Source organism: Mycteria americana, chromosome 8 (genome assembly GCF_035582795.1).
Source record: "Mycteria americana isolate JAX WOST 10 ecotype Jacksonville Zoo and Gardens chromosome 8, USCA_MyAme_1.0, whole genome shotgun sequence".
Taxonomy (NCBI): domain Eukaryota; kingdom Metazoa; phylum Chordata; class Aves; order Ciconiiformes; family Ciconiidae; genus Mycteria; species Mycteria americana.
In genome coordinates this window covers 38656975-38684422 of record NC_134372.1, presented here as the reverse complement: position 1 = coordinate 38684422, position 27448 = coordinate 38656975, and the positions used below count along the sequence as shown (strand labels likewise).

The 27448-nt window shown below is 39.5% G+C and overlaps 1 protein-coding gene and 1 long non-coding RNA gene across 2 annotated transcripts in view; one reads left to right on the top strand and one right to left on the bottom strand.

The window, feature by feature from the left end:
* LOC142413990 (uncharacterized) overlaps positions 1-27448 on the top strand; it is a 176807-nt gene that overhangs the window by 120846 nt on the left and 28513 nt on the right. The window contains exon 2 of the long non-coding RNA XR_012776951.1: positions 11990-12077. This is a non-coding gene — a long non-coding RNA (uncharacterized LOC142413990). The remainder of the gene's footprint in view (positions 1-11989; positions 12078-27448) is intronic.
* CHST8 (carbohydrate sulfotransferase 8) overlaps positions 1-27448 on the bottom strand; it is a 141669-nt gene that overhangs the window by 94527 nt on the left and 19694 nt on the right. The window lies entirely within an intron of this gene.

Genomic DNA, 27448 nt, shown 5'->3' with positions numbered 1-27448 from the left:
TGTCACTTTTCTTAGCTGGGGGAAACAGCTAAGTGGTATACTGTTTACGTGCACATTGTGGTTTCATTTAGATTAGGTGATTATTTAACTTGATGTAACGTGATGTAAGCTTCTCCTGAGAAAGATTAGAAAAATGGGCCCCAGCAATATAAAATGATGAAGATGACCTTTATCAGTGCATCATTTATCGTAAGTTGTGATGATACCTCCCCTTTGGGGCTACTTGGGGGGAATGGCTGAACTCTAACGTGCTTTGGAGTGAGTAGGATTCAAAGGTGCCACATTGATTCCCATGGTGGACAACCCTAACAAGGTTGAAGGACATTGAATAAAGATGGGAGTAGGGCAGAAGGAAGCTGTTAATTATGTGTTTCCAGTCATAACACTGTCAGCAAGCAGCTGCACAATATTTATACCCACCAAACCAGACAGAGTATCCTATGCAATCTTTCCCTGCTTGTGTCACTGCATGCATGGTCCATACAGTTGTTTGCTTTAAAAACTTAGTTTTATGTGGAGAAAAGACTTATACAAGCGTACTGTGCATCTATGTGTGTTTTTCTGCCTCTCATAACTGTTGAACCCACTAGCCAGTATCAAGTAAAAGGAGCAGAAGGGGTCTTGGCAATAATTACACTCTTACCAGCTTCATGGAAACGGGCAACTGAGTAAAAAAGCCCTGTAAATGCCCACACTAAGGGAAGGTGGTAGTGCAAGCTCTCAGGCCGGGTATGTGCAAGAATTTGCAAGGCAGAAAGACTTAACAAATGTCCCAACTGTTAGAAAAGCTTCAGCCTGAGCAGCTTAGTTCTTCAGTCAACCATGACACACAAATCTGTAGGAAACCAGGGTTTCATTAATCCTGGTGCTCACAAAACTGCTCTTTATACATAAACTCCTGTTATCTAAGGTCAATCTGAATGGACCACTACTGAGAGACTGTGATAGCAGCACCTATTGTGTATTCAAGGAAATGATATTGCTCTGATTAAAATATTATCTTTGAAGATTTTTTTTTTACAAGAGATAAGCACTAGGGATCTTTGAATTTACTTTTGAAATCAAATAATGTCCAGAAAGATATAATTCCCAATATGCAAGGTCTTAACTATGTTGTCTCAATGATCCCTTAGTGCTGTTCGTGTGAGTGAGATCATAAGTATTTATCAGGCTTTCCAGAATCAAGAACCTAAAATTAGATTTTGAATTGATGGCTGCTAATTATTGCATACAGTTTAGTTATTTTCCTTTGGTTAATAGATAGGTATGCTCTTGTTGCTGAAATACTACCTCTTGCTGATAGCCTGTTCATTATCAAACATTTGAAACAGAAATGAGTCTGGTGGGAGGAAAATAAGAGTTGGAGTAAATATTAAGGAAAATTAGACAGCACTTACAGTTACGTAATTTTGATTTCTGAATTGTGCTGCAGTAACATCTACCCAACTAACCAGGCTTTTTCCTAAGGTAATTTGCATTCTCCCTTAAACATTAACATCAGCATGATAAAGTAATTTAACTCTTATCTTTGTCAAATTAAGATGCTTTAAAAATTATTTTATAGGTAGTGCTTTGCAAAGTCCACAGAACAAATTATGTAATTATTACATTATGCTAAAAATGTGAGGTTTATACTAATTATATTATAGATTCAGTCCCTGGAATTTTGCCATAGTTCACTCTATAATACTGCTCTCCTGGGAACTGAATCATTTGGTACCTGATTGCACTAATTACCATTGAACTTTAGAACCTTTAATGCAACAAAAATTCAAATATTTAACATGCACTGATATTTTCAGGATGAAAAGGTGGCATTTACACAGAAATATGATATCTAATTTATTTCTGTAATAATGCCAATAACTTAGAGTTAACTCTTATTAATATTTAGTGCAGTAGTAAATGTAAGGAGTTGACATTATAATGTTATGATTATGATCGATAATACCTTGGCCCTAGGTGAGTTTTTCTGCTCTTGTTCATTCTTTGTGTAACTTGATATGGGAGGGAAGGAAGAAGCAATCAACTAATGAACCAGTTTATAAATATCCAATACACATGCTGACCTACATAAAGGATTGTGAAAGGGAGATTATTGTAATGTCTAAATATAGGCAACAGTTTCCATCCTTATCAATAGTAAAGAGAATTATTTTCTACTCCCTAATTCCTAACAAGAATGAAAGAAAAGCTTCTGATGCTTAATGGCATGCAAAACGGTGAACTTCCTAATCAGTGTGGTATTTTCAACCATTGTATTTATGTAGGAAACATATTACATGTCTTTACACAAAGTCATTTTGTATTCAACTGCTATCTCCCATTACACATTTACCTCTTGATGTATGGCTGGGAAGTGTTATTTTGCTTTATGAGCCTCATTTAGGAGAGTATTCTGTTAGGGGCCAAAGCAGACACTTGCTATCAGGAAAAGAACCAGAGAGGAATTCGGGTTCCTCGATCAGAAGCATAGAGAATGACGTTCCTAAGTATCTGATCTGTAACTGGTGGTTTAGGTAAACTTCTTCTGACCCATTTTAGTTATTCTTCACAACATGTCACAGAAATTGCTTTTTTACTCACCTTTCTGAGAGTCATTTAGTGGTCCAGATCCCTTAATTCTCACTGAAAACAGTCTAAATACTTTTGTCTATCATGAGCAAATCTTTGAATATTAATTCTGTCTCTAGCACACATAAATGCCATCTTCCATGTTTTTGAGTTCTTTGTGAAGTCTCTAAGTATGTTACCAGGAATGATACCTATCTTGATTGATTTCTGGTTTAATCATCTGGATTAGCTATTTGTAGGAGGCTCGACTGCTATGTTTTTTTCCAAACTTTACTTCTGTTTGCACTTGGCATTGTCCTTGTCTTGTTAAATCACTGGAATGGTCCCAATCTTATCTGTATATTTCATGAATAATTTCAGTGGGTCATCATTTTCTGACAAAGCAGCCTGTGTAATTTGTGAAGATTTGCTTGTCACATAAACCCAAACTTGTTTTTTCCCAGAATTGCTGGCATCAGCACTACCTCTTGGTAAAACCATGAAAACTTTTTTTTTCTCGTAAAAAATCATTTGGTATTTATACTAGCATCATTGCTTCAAAGACATCTACTACTTTGAAGCTAATGCAGGTATTCAGCTAATTCAGCATATGTAATAGCTGATCCATTCTAATGATCCAAGTCTTTCAGATGATTGTTTCATTGAAAAATTTGCTGATCCCTAGAAATATAGAGGGAGGACTCCTAAATCCGTGCACCCTTACTGTTCTGCAGTCCCTTTTACAATGGTTATGTGACTGCTGCTTGACCAGCCAAATGTGGACTGGACATGCAGTGTTGCACACTGTCTGCTGTCACCGTGGCCTTGGTGGGGACAGCTAACCTTGCAGAACCTCAGTTCCCCGCTACCAAATGAGGATAATGGCTCTTTATTACCTCAGGGAGGTAAAGGTGGCATCTTGGAGGCTGTGAGGAACTTGGTCATCGTGCTACGGTGATGAGGACCAGATAGGAAGAGAACTTTTTCAGCAGGAATTAGCGAAAAATATTCCCTTGTACCCATATGTAGGAAGATGTCCTGAATGTACCCCAGTTGCCGATGCCTTCTCTCTCCCTGAACAAGCAATGGTGGCAATTAAAATTAAAACTGGGCCCAAGGTGCCATCAGTCCTTAGCTTGAAACTTATGAACCTGAGAGAAAACCTATTATAGCACCTGTGCGGGAGAGGAATAGGGCTGGACAGCATTTATGGTTCTGAGGACAGCTAAATAAGACCTCATATGGAAGAAAAGTCCTTTACCCTGACACATGCTGAATAAGTATTTATTTATTATAACATTCTAAATACATATAAGTAATTGCTAATGCAGCATAGATGCTGCTGACATAGTGCTGCTTCTGGAATAAATCTTCAAGAGAAAAGTCAACAGAAAACTGATGAGATTTAATGAGCGAGCTGTGCCAGACACATACTGTAAAACTGTTTGCCTACTGTGCATATATAGCTTTATCCTAATCACTTCTTCACCAAAAATATTCATAAATATGCTCTTCCCACATTCCAAATAATAGTATGCAGTAACATAAAGACTAAGGAAATCAGGCATGAAAAGTCCTTCAGCTGCCAAGGACAGGTTTGTTGGTTTGTTTTTTTTTTTTTTTTTAAAGCAATTCCTTAAGCAATATTTGTGCTGCTTCACAAGGAGGAAAAAAAATAATTAGTTGAGCAGCTAATCAAACAGGTATCCTGCACCAGCCTCTGCCTTGGTGAATGCTTCAGGTGAGCCAGGTGCGATGGCCCAAAGGGAACCATGAGGCGCTTGCACTCTCACCAGTGGTATTGCCACCACTCTTCTTACTGTTGCTTAATCTTGAATTTTTGCAGGACTTCTGTTTTAGCACTAATGATAAGGAGAAAAATGCTAAATCTTAGGTATTTTTTTAATGCATCCAAGGTTCAAATTTAGCATTTAAGCATGCTAACTACTTATGACTGACTTTCTGCCATCTCCTGACAAACTGGAGGGTCTGCCTATAGTTACTCATATACTTGATGCTCTGTCACTTTGTTCTTCTTTGACTTCCCCAAGCTAGGCTAATTGGATGGCTCTGAAGAATGCAGGGAGTATTCTCGCTTTTGAAAATGTTCTCCTTTTCAGACTGCTTTCCAACCTTTTCTCCCCTGCTTAATGACCCATTCAGAAAATTTCCAATGAAATTCTTAGACTAGATTTACATAAGATCATTAGAGTATTCCAACTCCTTTACTTTAAAATATTCATGGCAATCTCACATTGCTGGCTTCACAGAACCAATTTCGGGCAGAACTCCCATCAGCTTCACTGAATAAGGACGGCAGGGTAGAGCTCTAATTGTCAAAAGCTCAAAAGCTTCAGCTTTGGTAGCCATACTCCATGTCAAGTACCAATTCAGATAGTGCTTCATTGCGCATTCTGCTCACCCTGTGCAGTTGGGGAGAGGCAGGTTAGATGCTTTTTATTGCCCCCAGTCTTTGAAAAGAAATTGCAAGAACTTGCTGACTTAAATCTTGGCCTATGAAGGCTTTTCTGTGTATCATCTGTGTGTAAAACTTCACTGGATTTGCACATCATTATATTAAAATTTCGGTGCAGATTTGTAGCTTACTGGTCTATTATAATACTTGCTTTGGACAATTTTAGAATGGCAAGAGATGCTGTCCTGTGAAAGGGTGGCTTGATTTGCCTGCAAAACTGGTAGGAAATCTTTATATATGAGGTGCCTCTTGGCTTAAGCAGGGAAGTGCTTTTCAGCATCAGGATAGTACAAACAGTTTCTTAGGGAAGCAGCAGTGGGGACAGCATCTCAGTCCACAGAGCAGCAGGGAGGAGAGCACGGCCGAGGCTAGGCGTTGGGAGGCTCACTCAAGGGTCACAGCAGCAGAGCAGAAAAAGAATAATTTGAATTCTCTGCTTTTGCCAATAAACTTTGTGTTGAGCTGCTGCACTCTACGTAGACAGTGACTGCAGCAGCTGCCCGTAGCAGTAAACGTGTACGGCACTAACACTGGCCCTCGCTCTTGACGTGTGTGCCAGCTCAACAGTGCACGGGGCCTCCAATTCCCTCTTTCCTCTTCAACCACTTCCAGTGTTTGTGCCCAGTGAGTCCAGATCCAGAAATGTTTTCCTCAGTATTGTACAGTCCTTCCTATTCCGCTATTCCTGGCTTAATGAACAACCCAAGATGCAAAGAAAAGTCTCTGGAGAACAGTATGATGTAAATGTCCCGCCATCTTAAAAATTTATTACTGAAGCAACTCTGCTTGGATATATTTTTTAAAAAGGCAATTAATAATTTAAGACTGTTTAAAATATATGAACATAACTTTAATCAGGTTTTTGTGTACATTGCTTGGCAAATAAAATATGTCTCAAGGGGTTTTGTTTTGTTAACAAAACTCGCCTCCCCTTTCTTTTTTTTACCACAGAAGCAACTTGAAAAGGCTTTTAATAACATTTCCATAAAGCTGAAGCATGCCCTTCATCCTGCCTCCAAACCCCCGCATTTCAAAGCAGACAGACACCATTAGCCACACCAAGGGCAGGTGAAGGAGATCTGTCTCGGCAGCTACCTGGGACAGAGGGGAGGGTGTTCAACGAGGGCAAATACACCCAGCGCTGCTGACTGTCACCCTGGCCGTCTGCTGGGGTGACCGAGCAGCCACTCTGTGGGTACCGCAGAAGCTGGTGGCAACTGGGAGAAGGAGGGGAGAGCGGGTAGATTCTGGGGTGGGTAGGTGCGGACAGCGGCCAGAATGGTCGTCTTGAGCTGCGTGCGTGAACGAGCAACCGGCTGCAGAATAGGCAGATTTGGAAATGAGTGCAGTTTTATTTGCGTATAGTATTTGTGGCTTTTTCTAGGGAAATGTACTGTATACTCTGCCCTAGATAGTTGATAAAACATAGCTTAATGGCTGTGATAATGCCTGATACCTTGAAAAGAGATTAGTCAGTCAGAAGCTCAGCTTCTCAAGGTTGCTCCTGTCTGTTTTTTAACGGTGCGAATATTGAGGCCTAGCTTGCCTTCCAAGGTCCAGCGAGTGCAGGCTCCTGCTGTCAAACTCCTCTACTACAACAGTTTCCTTTTTGTGGAAAGAATTAAATACCTGTTCAGTCAGAAAGCGTGTGGCTGACAGGGATGTGCAAAATTCAGACTGAACCTGCTGTTGTGTTTAATTTGGTGCAAGGCCAGGATCTTGGGATCCAGAGCGAATGCTGCACCTGTCAAGCCGTAGAGTCTTCTCATCCCTCTCTTCTCCTAAAGTTGTCACTTGGGGTGAACAAAAAAAGTTTTTTCCAGTGTTTGTCTGTCAGAAGTGAAAGCGGCAGCTTACCTACTCTAGTTCTAACTCCTGTGGTCACAGAGATTTAAAAAAAAATTGGCTAAAAGCCTAAAATTGATTTAAGGTATAAAACTTTATAATTGATTTATCCTCACTGAAAACGATGAGGAGGCCTAGCTTTACCTCTTCATTTGCTTCATAAATCATTACGGATTTAAGCGTGTTACCATTTACCATGCTTATATTTCTGTGCAGAGCTTGCGAGCTCTGGAGTCCGTGACGGTGAGCATCGGCGTGAGCAGCAGCGGGCGCTGGCGGGGAGGGCCGGCGCGGCGGGGAGCCTCGGCCAGCGCCCGGGCGGTGGGAGCTCTGGTGCGAGGGGCGGCAGGGGCTGGTGCAGTGTGGAGCACACAGTCCCGTTGTGTTCCTGTCCCTGGAAAGCCTGAGTGTAATCCGATCTGCGGTTCCTCTAAACAACTCGTGGTTTTTCTGTGCGAGTGAAGAGCAGCAGGATGAAAATACAGTTTTATACTTTTGATAAATTGGTCTAACTATTTCTCCTCTCTTTGGATTAAGCAGTGAGATTGCAATGAATTCAGCTGCTCTCAAAGAGGGCCCCATACTGAGAGGTATCTGTTCCATTTTATCCTAGCAGCTCAAAGACTGGGGTATTTTCACACAACCTTAAACTTCATTTTCCATCTGCCTGGTAGTTGGACTCATTCTCATCGTGGTTTTAAGGATATCATTCAAGAACCTCCACGTTTTGCACATTGCAACAGTTTTTGGAGAACAGGTAGAACATGTAGGATAGGAAACTGCTGGAATTACGGGTACCACCAAGGATTAAAAAGGCTAAATTTTACAGATTTGCCTATATTTGACAGTGATCATGTTTCTGCTCCTAAAGTTAATTAAAGGCAACAATTAAGGCCTTAGAAACTAGTTCTGGTAATTTATGAAATGCTTTTACTTAGCTGCATGTTTTTGATAGTATCTGACGAATGAGGCTATTGGATCAGTTGAGTGCAAGAGTCACTATAAATAACAACGCAGAAGAGCTATTTCTGATGCTATCTGCATATTCTCTGGTATTTAGATGAAAGCAAAAATGAGCTTATCTATAGATCGCTAGGTAGGAAATTATTAACTGTCAATCATGTGACTTGGTTAATGCTGGGACACTCAATCTTCTGTTACTGTTCGCACAAGGTCTGACATATTATTGATTTATTTAGCATTTTGATATTAGCAAATATGTATGTCTAAAAGAAGCTGTCCAAAATGTAAACACAGAACACAAAGGTTTGTATAGATGACATACGACAGGCAAACGTTCTTGGCTAACAGAGCATGCCTGACTGACATTGCATATCTGAAATGAAACCATATGGTAGGATTGGGTTTTTTTTTGTTAAAAATAAATAAATAAAACCCTTTCAGAACAAATATTTTCTTGTGTGAAGCCAGAAGGAACATTTCCTTGGAAAGCTGGTTAACTTGTACAATGTGCCCTGCACTCTTGAAAAATGCACAACCAATTCTTTGTATCAAACTGTGTTTGGCAAATGGAGCAGTAATATTTGGCATTATTTGGTAATTTACCCCTTTTAACGTTAGAAGTTAAAACTATTTATGGAACTTAAACTGTGAGCTATTAGAAGACAAACATCCATCTGGGAGCATAGTGGAAAAAACAAAATGATGCATTTAAAATATTATTTAATATGAATTAATTCTAAGCCAAGTGTGACAAACAACAGTTGCCAACATCTCATCCTGACTTGTAAACTATAATCACATCTGTTGTATTAGTATTTGTAATAACTATGCTTGTGATAAATGATCGCATCAAATTTTAATAGCTTTCCTAATGTTCACAAGAACGATTGCATAATGAGGTTAGCTTCTCTTAAATTTATTGTGCGAAAAATGTTGTGTGCAGTGTACTGACAAAAGTCAGCTTCCTATCAGAAGAACAACTTCCACAACAACGGCTTTGCAGCAACAACAGAATAGTGAAGCAGCAAGCAGGAGAAAAAAAGCTTCCCAGAAAATCTCCTTTGTGAAGGAGGTAGGGACTGCGAGCGTGATGTATTCTAGCGTGCTTCAGAGAGAGTAGCTTGTAACTTTTTACTACAACTCAGTTTACACGGTGTAAAAGACAATAGCAAAACCAAATCAGGAGAATAACAATAAAAGTAATGACTCCTGATCTTCTATATACTCAAATCACTGCTTCTTCCACTGTCAGAAACTTTTTTGTGCTATATATACTGTCTATACAATTAATGCCTCCATATTTTAAATGAAATCATACCTAAAATGTATCACAGGACCAAAATGTCTGCAAGAAATAATTTGAATTTAATAAGTTCCTTCATATAACTTTAACAAAAGTAGAAAGAGATTCTTTCCTGTGAAGCGAGGTTCTACCTGCGCTGAGCGCAGAGGTAGGGATTGCACGGGATACATCAGATGGCTTGAGAGAGAATGTGGCTGTCACCGTATGCTGTCCGGTCTCACCTTTTTGTGCATTTTACTTCTGAATAATACAGGATTCACCTATTCTGTATGTTGTTTGATTTTCTGTAACGTACAAAATTTACAACCACGTTCCCCAAGTCTTTCAAATTTAATTCTTCATGGGCAATTTTAGCCCTTGTCAGAGACCTTCTGATAATCTGAAAAAAGGCCCGTTAGGGTATGTCTTATAGCCAGGCTGGTGGCTAGGGTGAGAACTTACCTAGCACATTTCCCTACCTAGCAGCTCACACTGCTTCAGAGGATCTTGCATTACCCTGAGTGCAGAGAAAATGAACAAGGATGCTGTGTGTACTCAGCGGATCAGATTCTGATCTCTGTTACAACAGTTTATATCTAGTTATTTATACTGGTCTAAAAGAGATCACAATCTGGTGGCTTGATCTATGCTATGCAGTATTAGGAGAAGCTGAATTACCCAGTAATTTGCGTCCTACTATCTTTGTCGCAGAGAATCTGTACAAATGGTGTGTTTATAGTCTAGCAAGTCAGTCGTCGTGTTATTTAGGAGCTGTAGTAATGCTATAACGAAGTATAAGAACAAAGACCAATAGCTGATGCTTGAACCCTGAGATGTACCCGCTTTATAATCCTAGAAATACTTGCTTCTTTATGGTTTTACATGCAGAAAATCCAGTCAAACTAGCACTTGCTTTGAAAAAGAAATGCTCTGGTAGAAAGAAAAGGAGATCATCCTGGGTTTCCTGGGCTTCTGAAGCATATTGCAAAATGCTGGGAAGAAGTCAATGTTACATCTTTCTGTTGTAGCTCAAATATAATATCTAAATACAACATAAAAGATAAGATTATATTTATGATACAGGTTCTTCAAACATATACTTAGTTCAAGACATTAAAATGGCATGAAAACTGTTATGGCAGGACTAATTTAGAGGCTACACTGAAGCAAGGAGGCATCCTGTGAACGAAGGACCACACAGCAGGAAATTCATGGTAGCAAATACCAATGCATGCCTGTTAGCTGCTTGTGGATAGGACCAGGCGTGCCATTTCCATGGCTGTGGGTCTGCTATTCATCCATTGTCCAGAGACGCTGCTACTGCTGCACAAAATCTATGTCCTGGCAATTGAGCAAATTAAGCAGGCGTATAATTTATCAACCTGCTGATTACATCCATGCAGCTCTAATACGTTAAGGGACAAAAGACCCCTCACTCTTTCTTTAAAGTTTGATTTGAGAATGTGTGCGTGCACATGCAAATTGCAAAGAGACACACCTGGCTTTCACACTCATGTATATAATATGTTATAGTAAATTGCATAGTCTGCCGGTAAGTATGTTTATCATCAATTTCCCTGAGGCCCCACTCATCTCTTAAGGACTTATTTTGACTTTCCAGACCACTGAACTGCTCTGACTAACCAACCTTATTTAAATTAACCTGACAGATGTGAAAATTTCCTCCTTTTTGCAGCCCCAAACCCAACTCAGTGCTGCAGCAGCAACTTCTTCATACACTTTAAATGCTATGAAAAAACACTGATATCTTAGAATAGGGTAGGCTGGCAAACCCTATGTCCTGGGGACCATCCCTTTGGCATGCCCACACTGAGCCTAGTAAAAGACTGGCTTTGGCCAGGCTTGCTCAGCTCCGGACTGGCACATGGAGGGCCAGGACAGGAGTGTTCTCTGTAGCCCAACGCATCAGCAAGCAGCCTGGGCTGCCAGTTTTCGGGCACAATAGAGTAATTTGCATTGCTGGTCCTGCTGTTGTGGCTGGTGGGGGAGTGCAGAGATATCCCAAGGCTGGGATTGCTTTTCAGGTGGGGAGGTCAGATGGAAAGGGACCAGATGCACTGGGGGGAATATTGGAGGCTTAAAAAAAAGAGGCTATTGTCGTGGGAGATCTAGGAAGGAGAAGGCGGCACGTGGAAATTATCTGAAAGGGGGAAGAAATGGCCTGATATCAATAGGTTGAAATCTTTAGTGGCTCACATGCTCATCTGATGCATGTGTCCTTGTGGCAGGGCTTGCCATGGAGCAAAGCAGCATTCTGTTGCTACCAGTCAAGAAAGCTCCTACTGTTTTTTGGGGGGGTTTTTTGGTTGATTTTGTTGTTTTGGTTGGGTTTTTTTTTTTTTTTTTTAGCTTAGTGATGCCAAAAATCCCAGAATTAAACTCTGTTGCATTATCTGTCAACCAGCTTCTTATTTAAATTTCCTGTGCTGCCTGTAGAGTAACTTGCTGAAGTCACCAGGAGAGTGACCGTGCCCGTGGTGAGCCCAGCACTCCAACCTCTCGCTAAGGGAGGGAGCATTGGCACTGCTTGACCCTCCCTCGCCAGGCTGGGCAGCCCCTGTGCCGTGCCGCCAGCTTTCCCTGCAGCGTCTGGGCTGGGGAATCTACAGGTGAGCTAATTATTTTGGTGCCAGGTGGCACCAGCTCCGTTTTCTTTGGGCAGGGATGTGAAATGATTGATCGGCACTGAAAGCATTTGTGTACACTTCAGGATTGCTCATTACTTTCTTCCGTAGCTCACGTTTTTGGGAGCGCAGTCCTGTTAATTGAGCTACCTCGTACTTGTTTATACAAGAATCCAGAGTGCATAAACAAAATACTTAATAGTTCTGCTTTGGTGTCTTCCACAGATGGACTGAGGGAGGTTTGTGATGCACAAGCATTAGGACTAAAATCAAGAAGAGAAAACCTGCTATCAGCAGTATCATCAGTCATTTGGTAAGGATTTTATATACTTGACTATCCTGTTAGTTGTCTGATCTGAGGTTTCAGTGTCCTAAGCTTGGACTGACCCTCAGGTCTTCGATTTAGAAATGCAAGGGAATTGTCTTTGGTGGGAGCAAAGGGTCATATGTGAGTACCTTTCAACAAGGAGAACAAAAGGCAAATCTCTAACACCAGCGCTATCCCTTTACTAGCAACAATGACACTTGTTCAGCAGAATATACATCTGATTTCAGCTGAAACCGAAAAAGGAAATGTTCACTTGGCAAAATTGCCTCTTGCCTTCCCCTAACTAATTTTTTTAAAATGGCTGGATCATTTATTTTTTTGGGGGGAGGGAATCAGCCCAACTAGACATTCCCAGCATGGAAGAATTTAAAGAATAGGTTCTAAGTTTAGCAGCTAAAGTACAAGATCTTATAAGGCAGTGATGGGTAACTGCAGTGACATGGTTCTCGTCTTCACTTATTCCTCAGTTTCAGAGAAGACCACGTACCAAAAATTCTCTTCATGTGAAATAACCTGGTTATCATAAATAACCTGGTTCAAGATGGAGAATTTGTGGACCTAGTTGTTTTATCTACCCATATGGTTCAACAAAAATTTGTCTCTGTATAATCAGAAGACAGTTTAAAAAAAACTTAAAAAAAAAAAAAAGATAAGAGAAGGAAAAGATGGCTTTTTGCTAGCAGTATGAAACTGGGATTATGGGGTTCTTGTTGCTATTTTTGCTTTTCCACAGATTTTCTATATAAAATGACCAAATGACTGAGTATTGCTTCCTTCATTGGTAACGTAGGGACACTCACAGCATGTTTGGAGGCTTAATTCATATTTGCAAAGCACTTTGAGAGTCTCAGATTGAAAGTGCTGTTAGCACATAGTACTGGTATTAATTAATAAATCATAATTGGGCTCTGTGGATGCTCACAGCTGGCACCTGCAAACCCAGGGATTTCAGATGGCTAGCCCCTCAAATAAAGCTTGCTCGACAGAACAGGAAGTTTTAAAGTTGATTATTTGGCAAGGGTGGGCTTCGGAGATATGTTCATGGACTGAGACCAGATTTTGGCTCAGTGGATTTAGAGTAAAACTTCCAAAAGATTCTAGAGATTTGGGATATCACTATGTAACTGGGATAGATACACATGAAATCCCTCAGTATACTCCAAAACCATACTGATGTGAGAGACATTTTTCTTTGTGTTAGTGCAGCACTGCCCTGAGCTGATCTGTTCTAACAGGCATGTCTGTAACCATCATGTAGATAAATCTGTAAGGTCTGTGTTCCTCTGAAGCCAAATGAACTTAAATACATAATACATTTTTTTAAAAGCCGTCTCCATTTTTTAATTTTTTTTTTAATGTGTAAGTGTTAAAGTTTTTCTACTCTCAAAAATGTGGGGAAATCTGAACGTTGGATTGTGCTTCTTCTATTAGGTATTGTATTGGTGTTAGATAAGCAGGAAAATTATGCAATGGAGATATCTTTTAAAAGGAAGGTTTCATTTGGATGTATAAAAATACGTTTCAGTGTTTCAATATGGCTCCTGAGTTTTAATGCAATTTTTTAAAAAAAAAAATCAGTCTTTTACAACTTTAATTTTTGTTTCTAGCTACATATTGCATTAAACAAGAGAGTAATTGATGAGTTCCAGCGGGTACCCTGTGCCTTAGGTTCTTCGTGTGCAAGCTGGAGAGAAATATTTATTTCACATATCCTGCAGAAGCTTAATTCATTTATATTTGGATAGAAGGGCAAATATTCATATTTCAAACTCATATTGAAGAAAGAACGCTTTTAAAAATCTTTTTTCTCTGTAATTTGTGATCTGTTGAAAAACACTTTTCTCCCAAGCAGACGGACAGAAGCTAATGCATCTGTGGTACTGCAGCCTGTCAGTGGGAGCTAAAGTTGATCAGTAGCTCATATGGTGAGAACCAACATTTTGCATCTGTAGCGCAGTAAGGATATGGAATAAATACTTTGTAGAGAGATATGAAATGCTAACGGTTGCCACTCCAAGTCTGCAGTAGTTTGTATTGCTAGGAATACTTTGCAGTTCAGTTTGGTGGAAGTAGTACTAATGGACAGAAATTTAAACATAATTGTGCAAGGAACTGTTATGCAGATTTCTCCCTTTTTTGTTTCTTTTTGAAACTGCCCCCTGAGCAACTTCCTGACACCAGACCCTTCTAACATCTCTAAATGTTGCTGACTGAGAAAACAAACAACACTGTCACATTTGGAAAGTCAAAGCAGAAAAGTGTCTCATTTGTAGAGCGATTCATTTCGATTTTCATCTTGCTACTGTCACTGAGGATACATGAACAGCAGCAGTTGGTATTATCAGGAGACCTAAGCAGACCTGTTTTGTTGGCTGACTTGACAGCTGTTCCGTGAAAGAGATTCATGCTCACAAAATCAAAAAAGTATGAAGACCAGATTTTCTTTTTAACCCTTTCTTGGCTCACTGTACCTGGGTTATGCTTTAATAAAAATCCAGAGAGAAGGATCGGGTTGCTATGGAAAACAGCAGAGGGATTTAGTTTAGCAAACTGCCCCATGTGTCCTATGTAGCACTCCTTAAAGCAGTGTCTCTGACCTTGTTTGGATCAGCACAGCCATCTGGGGAAATTAAACGCAGGGGCCTAATTCCCCTGTTACCGCAAGCAGCGCATAGCAGGGAAGAGGTTTACATTATTCTCCCGAATGCTCCATTTCTCAGGCAACCTGGATCTTTTTGTCAGGCAGATTCTTTTTCCTGTAAATCAGCAAATATGCAAATATTTAAATGTTTTAAAAATTATATTTCCTTTTAGTTTTCTGCTTGCTAGTTTTGAAAGAAACATTATTTTAGCAGATACTATTGCCAGGTGGTTGTGTTTTCTAAACAGTAAGGATCTCCTACTATAGTGGTTTTAACTTGCCTGTTTTGAGATTTAGTTCCTAATACAGCATCTGTCTGCGTGTTGACCCCTTGATACCAATGTGATTTATGCAGTAGAAGAGTTTGTCTCACAGTTATTTAGATGAGAGGAACTTTAATATCCGTTTGTTTAATACGAGTGGTACTGATTGCACTGCACTAACATGCATTGGTGACACCGTTTCATTTAGCTCCTGCTGCAAAACTCTGCAAGTTTATCGTATGTTACCATGAGGTGTTATTGCTGTGAATTGTTACAGTCAATGGGAAATAAAAGACTGTGGAAATGAATCTCTATGAGAAAGTCAAATGATATAAAACTGCTCCATCACAAATACATGCACCTTGCCAACTACAGTAGAAGGATGCCAGATTTCAGTGAGTGTTGTTTAGTTAGGGCTGTGGAGTTTGGTTTGGACTGCACTGAAGACAAAAAGTAAAATAACTGCAACGTGTGAATGAAACTAGGGCAGTTCCTTCCAGTTAGCCCAGCCAGTGTTCTGGGTATCTCTTTCCAAGTCTTTTGAAAGGTGCTGCCCCCCTCCTCGGAGGCTGTGGGGCCCTCGTTGTGGTTAGGCACAGGTGTGGGGAGGTAACTGGTTTGGTCCACAATCATTTCACCATGGTTATGATTAGTCATTTTAAATGAATCACCCATTTATCTGGGACCGGTGTCTTGGGTTGCCTCTATATAAATCTAATTTAATTATTTCATTAATTATAGATACTCTCTTAAGGCTGTGACATTGAAGTTTAGAAAAGCTCTTTGGAGGTCACACTCAGAGATTTTGTTGGCTCTTTTGGATTTTCCTGCGCTGGCACATGTGTTAACTATGGTATTTGCCTTCGCAGTTGGGTATGAAAACAAGCCTTAGTGTACAAAGGGTACACTGCATTCGCAGTTGGGTATGAAAACAAGCCTTTTTCTACCAACATGAATGTGAGTGCAGGCTTTGCAGTGCAGTGATGAGATCCATCTGTCTAGCATAGAAAAGCACAAAATCACTTTACTCATTGAGTATTACCACTGAAAGCCATGGGCAGGACTGCCCTTGTTAGCGAGTGGTGTTTCCATTAGTATGTGTTTACAGAACAAGTATATTAAATATGTATTAAACACTTTTCTGGACAATATATGGCATGTGCATATGCTTGTAGGGAGGCGCAGATGACACTCGTTTGAAATGATGCTCATCAGTCATGAATTCATTGCTCGTGAGCCACTGAAGCCATGATAATACTGCACCTTTTTCGCAGGACATTTTCTGTGTCTTGTATAGCTACTCCCAAAAACATACTCAAACAGAAGAGCTCAAACTGATTGAATTGCTCTAGGTGTCTAATACAGTACTCAGCTATGTTGTACTTCCACTGCTGTCAGAAGAAAAGAGAGGAAAGAATTGACAAAGAGCTCTTCTTTCAGGTGGGGCTCTGATGCTTTCTTACCTGTTCACAACAATGGAACCTGATTTTTGCAATTAGCTGAAGGCTGCAGCCGGGAGTATTTTTACTGTAGATGAGTATAAGCAAGAGTCCTCGTCTTTTATCATTCATTACCGAGCAAGTAGTTGCTTCTCATTACAAACCTTATCCTGAAAATTGTTGCTGAGCACCTGAAACCTTTTGTTTATTAGGTTGTTTAGGACATGCAGTGACTTTAAACAGTGAATGGATGTGTTCGGATGTAGTGTCTTCTTATCTTATTATCTGCTGTATAAGACCTAATAATGAGGTTGAAATATGAGGGATGCAGAAACGGAGGAAAACAAAACTGCTGGTTGCTTTTAGAAATCTGTCTTTTCAAAGTAAGCCTCCGCTTAGCTTTCCAGAGCTGCTGCTACTTACAGAAGTCATTCACCTAACTTTTTTTAAGCATGTAAGCAAAACTAATTACTTACTTCAAGCTTAGTATGCATGGAAGTGCTTTGTTAGATTCAGACCTGCAGTCAGCCATTATCAACTTCAATTATCAAATGCTATGCTTTTTTATCTAGGTTTAAGTGCTCATCCCAGTTTTTTCAGCCCAAAGACTCCTGGGACAGTTTATATGTTGATACCCTCTCTGACCAAGTATGCCTAACAAGTTTTTTACAACCTGGGAATTACAGCAGAGGGAAGGGACAGTCTGGCTGTACTTGTACCACAGCACATTCTTCATTTTCCAGGGAGTGCTATCTTTTTTGTCATTTAAATGCAGGCAAGACCATTGGTTCTAAGTTATTCTGTGTACAGAGCCTGTGCATGCATACACCCCAGCCAGATATGTGCACAGTAATAGGCACAGTCCTTGGTTTACACATTAGGTAGAAGGACTTGATTGCCTTACTGAGATTGTAATATTTGGTAGCAATGGAGTCTAGATGTTTTAAACAAGGCTGTCTCTTCCAACTCCTTTTTCATTAATAAATTATGAGTTAATTAATTATGTGATTTTATCCCATTTCCTCCTAAAAGCAGTCCTGCTGAGATTTTAACATGTGGTTACAGTGAAGTCTAGGTGTTTTAAACAAAGCCACCCCTTCCAACTCCTTACTTTTTAATAAATAAATAATGAACCAATTAATTACATTTTTCAAATCCTCCCTGAAAACTACTTTGCTACGTCAATTGTATAAATACTTTGTCATATGCTTGTTATATTCTGAATAGATCGTTTGATACTAAGCCTCTGAGTTTTTGTAATCTATTATAGAATTATAGAATGATTATAGAATTATTATTAGGAAATAGTACAGATCTGGGTCTCTTTCCTTGAGAATATGATTTGCTCAGGAAGAGCTTTCATATTATTTGATTTGCATACTATGAATTAAGATTTTAAATTCCTTTTATACCTGTGTTGTAGTATTTGTTGTATCACATAATGACCACAGACATAAGACATGCATCTATTTTTTTCTGCTAAAATATATTAACTTTAAAACTTTAGGCATAATATACCGTGTGAGCTGGTGAACATGAGTATGTATCTATAAGCAGGGACTGAAAAAAGAAAAGTAAAAAAACCCCTGAAATTGGCTGGAAACAAATTGCAAAAGCTGAATAAGCAATACTTCACTAGCATTTCTGTAAAATATTTACCTAATGTCTACTATATATAACAATCTCTGCAATATATAACACCTGTAGGATCCACCACTTTGGTTTTCCTACAGTGAAATAAAGCTGTTTTGTGAAATACATGAATTAGAAATTGTTTTCTGAATCTTTTTTCTCATCCCTTGTCCTTTAGTACTGTTTAAACACCATCAGTTGAAATATGTGCTGTCGTCTCTGGTTTAGTGGTGATGCACATCTGCTCTGTATGAAGCAGAGAGTAACCAGTGCAAATATTTCTTGTTCCACTACTCTAGCAACCCGTTGTCACTGGGGAGGGCTGTCAGCTGGCCTGACCTCTGCCTAAGGACGAAAGTTCCAGCCATATTGCTTTTGACGGGTTTATCAGGATCAGATGCTGTGGCAGCAGAGGCTGTAGGAGGAGGGATGAAATGGTGAGAGGGAAGGTAAGGTGTGGAGGTGACGTAGTGTCCCCACAGCCCTGCTTGCGGGCAGGGACGTGCAGTCTGGATGCTTCGCTGCAGGGAACAAGCAAGGAGCAGGTGTTCTGCACAAGTGCTGTTGTCGAACGGGAGGGGTTTGCTCTGGCTTGGTATTTGAACTTTCTGGAAAGTTTCCTCTTCTCAGTGATGGCAACTGCAGAACAGTAGGACTGGGCAGAAATTATATGTTAGCAAAATCGTGAAACAGCTCTCCGCCATTCTTTTGTTTCGGTTTTGAAGGTGAATATGAGAATTTGCCTTCTATATTCTCAGAAAGTTGGAATCTTCTCTTTTTTTTTTCTTTTTTTAGAAAACAGCATGAGTGTAATGCAGTTAGTTGGGGAGGGCAAGCTAGCTAAATGAATCAAGCCATAATTTCAGAAGGGTTGGTTCCTGAAGGTGAAGCCTGGGAGGCTGAGAGCCTGCAATGCACCTCCAGTGACATTGTTATTTCCCTTGTTTTCTGAGAGAATGCCTAGTAAATTCAAAAGCTGTATTAATGCTTGCTGATGGTTTCAACTACTTATATTCTAACTCTCTGTATTGAACAGGAAGGGGGGAAATAATAGAATTTATTTATCCCTTAATACGTACATGCACTGTGCTAAATTAGCCAAAATGCAAAAGTTCTGCTCTCAAGGGGTAGAAAAATTAGATATTTAATATGTTGGCAGGGGAGTATATGCAGCTAACACATTATAGATCTTGTTGAGCCCTTTACTATGTCACAAAAAAGCAGCAAAGGTTTCAGTTGGGGACCACTCATCTTTCAAACATATAAAATTTGACATAAATCCATTTCCAAACTGATATTCTAATACAGTTCCTATAGAAAGCCTGCGCATTTTCAAAAACTAGGACAAAGCAATAGACTCTATTACCCACTTGGTTATTAAATGTGATTCTTGCCTGTAAATCCAGAATATTGATATTTAGTTACGTTTGATCATTATAAATTTCTGTGTCCTTAAACTAATGCTAAAAATAGAAATGCATACTGAAAAGCTGAGAATATGCTTTAGTAGCTCAAAAAAAAAAATCACAAAATACTCTGTGCTTTGTTACAGTGAGTCTCAATTCTAGGTGTTTATCAGCTGAAATGCAAGTTACTGTTAAAACTTGTGGGATAACAGGGTAATAAATAGAGAGCAGGTGGGAAAAGACATCCTGCGTCTGATGATTACATGTGTTACAGTAGCAGTTCAGAGATTACTTTAATAATGGACAAGGCTGCAGCCTGCTGAGCAGATGTATGATGATACGTCCTTGACCATGCACAGAACATGCCTAAGCATCTTGCTGCAGTTTTGAGCTTCACACAAGGACAGTTGGCTGCTAAAAATAACTTAAGAGATAACAAACTAAAATATTAATATGTTGTGGGATGCGATGATTCTGTGCACACTGAACAGCACTGCCATGCAAATGATAAATTTCCAGAAGGAGAAGAGAGAATTAATTCTCATATTGCCACACTGAAATGGCTTAAATATGCACCGAAGCTATTTTCGGTGACCAGACAATTGCATCCTGTATGGCTTTCTGAATGTGAACTGACAGCCTGCTACAGGAAAGTGCAATGCAATCATTTTTGGGCTCGAGCCAGGCATATCAATCGAATCATGGCTCCTCCATAGCAGCTCAGTGAAAGAAATGCAGAACGAGCATGTCATTTTATATTGAACAGAAGGCTAAGAGTTTAATGACTGTTCGGGGACCTCAGGCAAGACTTCCATCAACATAGTTAGCCACTGTTGTTTTCAAAGGAGCCATGAAGTAAACACTAAAGCTGTAAGAATTTACTGCGTGTCCCTTGGCCCACGTGAAGGCTGGCAGCGTGCCTACATGTGCTGTTTGTTAAATATAGCAGCAAGTCTTTCTTTTATACCACTTGTGACATTTATGAAAATTAGGGTCCCTAGTTAAATTAATTTTAGGTTTTTAGAAGGTCTCCTAATGCTACTGGTAGACCTACATTACCGGTACTTACATCTTCTATCCAAAGTTTTAAGTCAGAGTGACATTGCTGTGATGTGATGTGATAAAAAGTGGGAGGGAGTTCTTCCTTTGGCTGTGAGCACATAGACCAGGAAACAGTTGAGCTTGTCTAGTACTTCAAATTGCATTTGTGCAAGGATTTAACTGCTGAAACAAAACAAGCAAAAGAAATCAGTCGATATTATAATTTGTGTCGCATTTGGAATTGCTCATTGATCAAGGGGTCCAGGTAGCAAGGCCTGCACTTCTGAACTGAAAAAGCTATGGCATCCTTGAGGTTCATGGTACCAGCTCAAACCAGCCCATGAACTGTGCCAGGTGTTCCTTTTAGACAGGCACAGAGGTGTTAGAGCAAGAACAAATAAAACCCACAAAGAGGATTATTTTCATCTTTTTATATCTATACATGGAGAGAGAGGGAGAGAGACAGGTGTATATTTAGTTGACAAATAAGCTATCCTTGAGCTAATTTCCTGTATGATAGCAATGATTCCTCTTCTAAATAGATTTACACTTTCTTTAACAAAGTACAAGCAGTACAAACGCTTAACACAAACAGCTCTACTGGTTTATTACTCTTTCAGCATGAGTGCAATGCTGTCTGCAGAACAATGCTTCATGTAGAAGACTTAATTAACCAAAGAAATCAAGGAGGTAACTAGCTCCTTAGCTTTCAGCAAGGACTTTTTTGACGGATCTAAAGTAACTGAAGATCTGATCCTATTATCTGTAATATGTCAGGTAAATTTTAAATGAAATCTTCTGATGTACGTTCAAATGGGAATGCCTGCTCCACTAACAGCAGCCCAAAATACGTTCTTGTGTAAGCAACTATATGAAAAAGGCAACTGGCTAACAGGGTGTGCGACTGAACAAGGGTGGGAAAGGCCACGTATGAGGAAAGCGGTAGCTGCACTGCTGTGTGCCTCACCAGCTGGGCAGGAATCTTGCATTTCTTAATGAAAATTGAATTCAATCCATTGCTTTCCATGACATACCCTCCCAATAAAAGGTTAAATAATTACTGTTAGAGATGAGCGTCAGCAGTACAACTTCAGACCTGAGTCGGTGCTGCTATGCTGCTGAGAGGTTTCAGACTCTCCTTTTGCCGGTGTATTTTGCTGGTTTCTGTGGATTAATCAGGTGCATACCATATGCCCATATGCAGCCTGTACCTCCAACTCTGAACTTGAGGTGAATTCCATCTTCCAACTGATCTACCTAGCTATCTTTAGGTGGACATGGTGGCATTCAGTAGTGGCATAAACATTTTGAATTGATCCACTTCAGGTAACATTTTATTTATTATTGGGACATTTAGTAGCAGAACAAATATGATTATTCACTGTCTTTATCACCATTAGCCTTTTTGCAAAGCTCAAAGATAGGAAAATCCTGAAATGTATTTCTCTTGGATTGTTTAACAACTCTGGGCTTGATCCTGTAAGCTGTAGGTAGTGAAAAAGCACAGCTAAGCCACTGGTAGGATTAAGGAGCATGCTGTATTTATCTCAAAGAGCAGTAGTAGAAAGTTGACATTAAAGTCTGGCGTGCTACTGGAGTCTGGGGATGTTGCTGCCTGCCTAAGTCGTCGTGAGCCACTGGGCTGTAGCTGGAGGGACAGTATTTCACCGCAGTTGCTACTGACATTGTTGTAGTTGGGCATCCTGACAGGCTGGGCTCCCGCTTTCCCTTGAAGTCCAATCCTTGCTCCTTGACAAACCAAGTTTTCTAGGCAGCAGCAGGGGAAACCTGTAAGGACTGGTTCAGTCTGTGCGTCCTTCCTGCATCTGTGCTGCCCCTTCCCTGGGGCCCCCACCAGTGCTGACATCCCTGCTCACCACCTCTGGCACCGTGGAGCACCAGGCGCCTTGCTCTGTGTTCAAGGCCTGAGCAAGCTGTGCACCACCACAGAGCTCAAGTTGGCCTCGGGGGAAGATGGTTTTAATAGTAATAATAACAACAACAACAATAATAGTAGTCATATTTTAAACATGATTTTAAAAAATTGTTTAAAAGCATGAGTTCTTTTCCAAATCCCTTGATCCTGCAAGGGATTAACTCTACTGTGTTAAGATATGTTATCTACTTAACTCTACTACGTTATCTGTTACTACTATGTTATCTACTTAACTCTACTATGTTAAGATTAACCAAATAAATACAAAAGAATTAAAAAATCTTGTAAATTGATCCTGTGAGTTCCAATAGCTTTCAAAATGTTGATACTGTAGGTTCTTTGTATCTTCAGCCAGCATTTTAAAATGAAAACACTGAATTAAAAAGAGCTTTAGAAGAGTAGAAGCTGAAATGCACACCAATACCACAAGAGAGAGATAAAAAAATTTTTGCAATGAGGAAGGAAGGGAGAAGTGTAGGTATTGTTTCTTTGCTTCAGTTTCTCACAATCCTTAGTCTGTTTACACAGAGATGCTTTTCTGTCCTTGTTATATTACTCCATAGTGTATTAAGTATAAAGCAAATACTCACATTGTGTCACTTATTTCCACGGGAGTAGGCGCATGATTAAGGTGTAGCATGTATGACTGCATTTGCAAAATCAATGCTTCAGGCAAAGTCTTTCCAAAAAGATCCCTGCAACCTGGTGTTGGGTAATCATAGATGTGCTGTGGATAAAGCACTTTAGAAGGTATGGAAAGAGATTTGAAACCATATGAAGCACACCTCATGGATTCCCCAAAGTCCAGTCTTTGTTGGATAAGAAAATGCAGGAGGCTGACAGGCAATAACCTCCCAGGCAGCTCCTGGTGGGTTGATGCTTTAAGGGTGATGTTGGAATTGCTCGAGTATATGCAGCAGACTTGTCAGCGGTGGGTAGGGAGGAGCTCCTAGCCCCAGGTGCTTTTGGCGAAAGGTTAAGAAAAAATGTTATGATGGGAACAGAGCATGTGTCAGAAACTTCACTGCTTTTCCATAAATGAAAGTGAGTGCTGCTGAAAATAGATGGTACTCTCAGGTATTAGTGCAGTGTAGTTTTCATGCACATTTAATCTGGTCATCTTTCATTAAAACCTAGTGCTAAACTGTGTTTGCTGAATACATCCATTCAGGCTATGGGCTGCTTGGAAATGAGTAAACCCTCGATGGGACAGGAAATCATGTGCGGTGATGCCTGGTTAGAGCATCTGAGAGAGGCAGTGGACTGAATTATGTGCTAATGTACAGCAGTGTGGTTCCACTGAAGTCACAGATTTAATGTATTTGCTACAATTTGCCTTTCTGTTTTACTTTTTTTTTTTTTTTTTTTTTTTTAGCTATACAGATATTGCAAACTTAAATGGGCTTGGGAACAAAACCTGAGCGATATTGTAGAATAGTTGTTATCAACCCAGAAATGCCATCACAGAATTTGAAGGGATTGAGAATCCCATGTGGAGAGATCCCAGGCTTCATAAATTTAGGGAATGGCTTTTCAATCCTTTACATTTATGTATACCTTCTATTGACACTGTTAAATCCAGGGAAGTAGCAAAAATGTCTGCTCCTTAAATAAAACCTGTAATGTCTGAAGATTCCAGGCTGTTCTATGAAAAAAAATGACACGCGAGTCTTATTTTTGGTTACATTAACAGCCCCTCTGTACTTCCTGGCAATTTACATGGACTTTCCCAGGGTGTAAATTGTAGTGGAAAAGCATAAATGAGAATCAGGCTCCATGATATTAAGCAGACTAAATTTGATAGCTGTGTTAACTGATACATTTTTGTTACGCTTGATCACCTCCTTTCTCTCTTTCATTTTATTCTGAAGAACACACTCAAGAGGGCACAGGTGGAGAGCATTTTATGCAACCTGGGTGGGATTTTCTTGCCTACCCCTCCTCCAAAGGCATTTCTCTTTCTTGAGAAAATTACTACTTCACATACATTTTAATTTCGTGGATATTCAGAAGAAACACTTACATTACAAACTGTAATCTAAGGAATGAATGAAACATGCTGCTCTGCCCTATCACTCATGCGGTTCCAGAAAATCAAGAGAAGTGGCAATAGTATTAAAAAATCAATTTTGATTAAAACAAAATAGCTGTACATTGGCTGATTTAACTTAAAGCTTTGGAAACCTGAAAGTTGATAAAGCCCAGGGTTTATAAGTTTAATCTCTTTCTGGAAACTGATTTCAGGCGTTTGCAATGAATGAAATAATGTATTTGTAAGTGAATATTCTATTACAATAATGTAGCAAAAAGAGAAATATATAGGGTAACTAGCATTAAAACAACTGGAAGCATATTTTCAGTGCTAAACTTATGCTTTTAAAAGCATGTGTATAGCATGATATGTACTGTCTCAGATGCTATTTTCATTCTTTGATGATTTTTTTTATTAGAGTAATAACACTGTGTGATTTGGGAGGCATAAAAGAACATACAGCTTCATTTCAGAATAGAATAATCCATGTACATGTCACTGCAGTGTTTTAACTCTAAAACCTCTGGAAAGTGAATGAGTTGCCAGATAATAAATAGTAGAGACTGTGGCATTTTAAGATGCTGCTACCCTTTATCCATTTATTTTTGTTTGATTGCGTCAGGCATTTCCATGTTAAATGAGTAATCTCAGCTCAAAGCACCTCTATTGGTGGCTTAAATTAAGGCAAGTTTAAACTAACCCCCAGGCACGGTTGGGCTGAGTCCAGACTGCCATTGCCTTAGTTTTGTTGCATGATTCTTTTGCAACTGGGAACTGAGCTGGTTCAAGCAGCTAACCTTGGTGAAAAAAAATGAAATATCTAGGAGGGTGAAGCAGTTGGAGGAACTGAGCTGGACTTGTTTTAACCCAGGGAAAAAAGTTATTTTTCATTTGTAACAGCTCTGTAAACAACTGCCTGACTTTGCATTGAAAATGAAAATTCATGAATTTTTTTTGGCCAGCCAAAATGTGGGAACAGTGATCTCTGGTAGAGAGGCAGAAGCGTGGTTCTCATTGAGATTAGCTTCCTAAACTGAACTCCAGTCTTGGCCTCAGATCTACTCTGGCGAAATACATTATTTTCACAAAAGTACATTCAAAATATTTGGTCACTAACAAGCAATCGTAGGATTACAAGATAGAAACAAAGATTTTTAATTTTTTTTCTTATTTTTTAAATTGTAGTAGACTACATATACATTTCCCCTCCAATTTATCTAACGTGGATATGCAAACTTGCCTCTGTGGCCATTTCTATACTTAGAGTTCTTCAGAGTTACTAAATTAGGTTGTGAATGTCCGTATCTGTAAGTAACCTTGCTTTTATCCCCATGCAGTGTTACTTTAGTCCCTAGTACTTGAAAGAGCCCTATGCACATGATTCCACAGTACTGTATGCCATTTTCATAAATGGAATTTGCTAAATAAGAATTATTATAATTAAAATGGCATTTTCCTAGACCGCTTGCTGTGTGTCATTTACTCAGATTCAGAGAAATCTGAGGCTAACCATACTAGGCATGCTGCTACCCTTCTGGTGCCTCATGAAACAGTCCCATAGGGTTCCATCCAAGACACTCCTGGTAAAGTCATCCAGAAACATGAATCTATAATCATGAGAAGCAGTTTAATCCAAGTTCATAAATGTCAGATCTTCCAAATCAGTGTGTATACTGTGGGTCGCACACATTCCCATATGCTTAACTTGTGTGTGCCAGTACCAGAAGGGAATCCATCCTGCGTGTTCCTATACCTAATGGGCGCCCTTTCCTGCAGACATGCTGCACACGCTGACATGTGGCATAGAGGTACAGAATGACATTTTGCATGTTTAAATTAGCTTCATGCATTTTAAAAAATGTGCTCAGAGCAGAGGCAGTATTTAAAAAAAAAATCAAAGCATAGTTCCTGTCCATAAATTGTGATTTTGAATTTAAAAAAGGACATATTGTAAAATCTTTTCTGTATGCAAAGTCTTACTGCTGCTTGGCTGTGTCATCCAGCCAGTCTCCAGCACACCTCCTCATGTTAACCAGAGGGGAGTTCTGCTTACGAACTGGCACAGTGAGGCTCGTCATTATAAATACATGACTAGAGGCTCTGAATTTACAACCAGCCTGACTAAAGTTGGACTCCTAAATCTGTAATCCTTCATCTAAATAAGTGCTGTGGTTTAAAAAAGTGCAGTTTTGTTCAGTGGGAATTGTTCAGGAGGGGAAGTGCTCCAAAAATATGTGTATTTCTATGTGAAGCTATTGTGTTTGTATGTAGAAAAATAACGTTGTATTGAATTTTTTCTTTTGTGGGTTTTGTTGGAGGTTTCAGTGGAAAAAGAACCCCAAAACTTCTGAGGGACAGAATCTAGTGTTTGATTGTTGAAATCCAGTTACCTTAGAAATAAAATGCTTTTGTTTGTCTAAAAAAGTCTTTAACCCATTCTGTTCACTAGTCTAGATAATAAAATGATTTATTTAAAGGTTCAAGAATAAGTTTAGGGAACAAGATTGATACTTTAGCATGCCTCAGGATCCTGTATAGCTTAGCAGACAATTAATACTGCTTACTGAAATATTTACCCTCCGCTCTTCTGCTAATAACAGCTAAAGTGATTTAAGCCACTGTATTTATACAAAATAATGAAAATGTACATCTTCACAGAGAACTGTTGCATAGTTTTACTTATTAATTTGACAAATGTAATCCGTAAGAATGAGGCTTATCACTGAAATAGCAACAGAATTTTTGGGGTGTTGCTAAGCAGTATTGTAATTATAAGGTTTGGATATAAATTGCCCTTGTGTGTGAGAGGAGGTAATGGCTCATGAAAATGCATTAACCTTTCACACCAGGGCATGAGACGATGTCTACTCGCCTCACTCCTGCAGGGTACCAACTTCTTCCTGCAAAGATTCACCTCAATTTCCATAGGAGGGGAAAAGATTGTAAAATCAATAAAATAATTATGG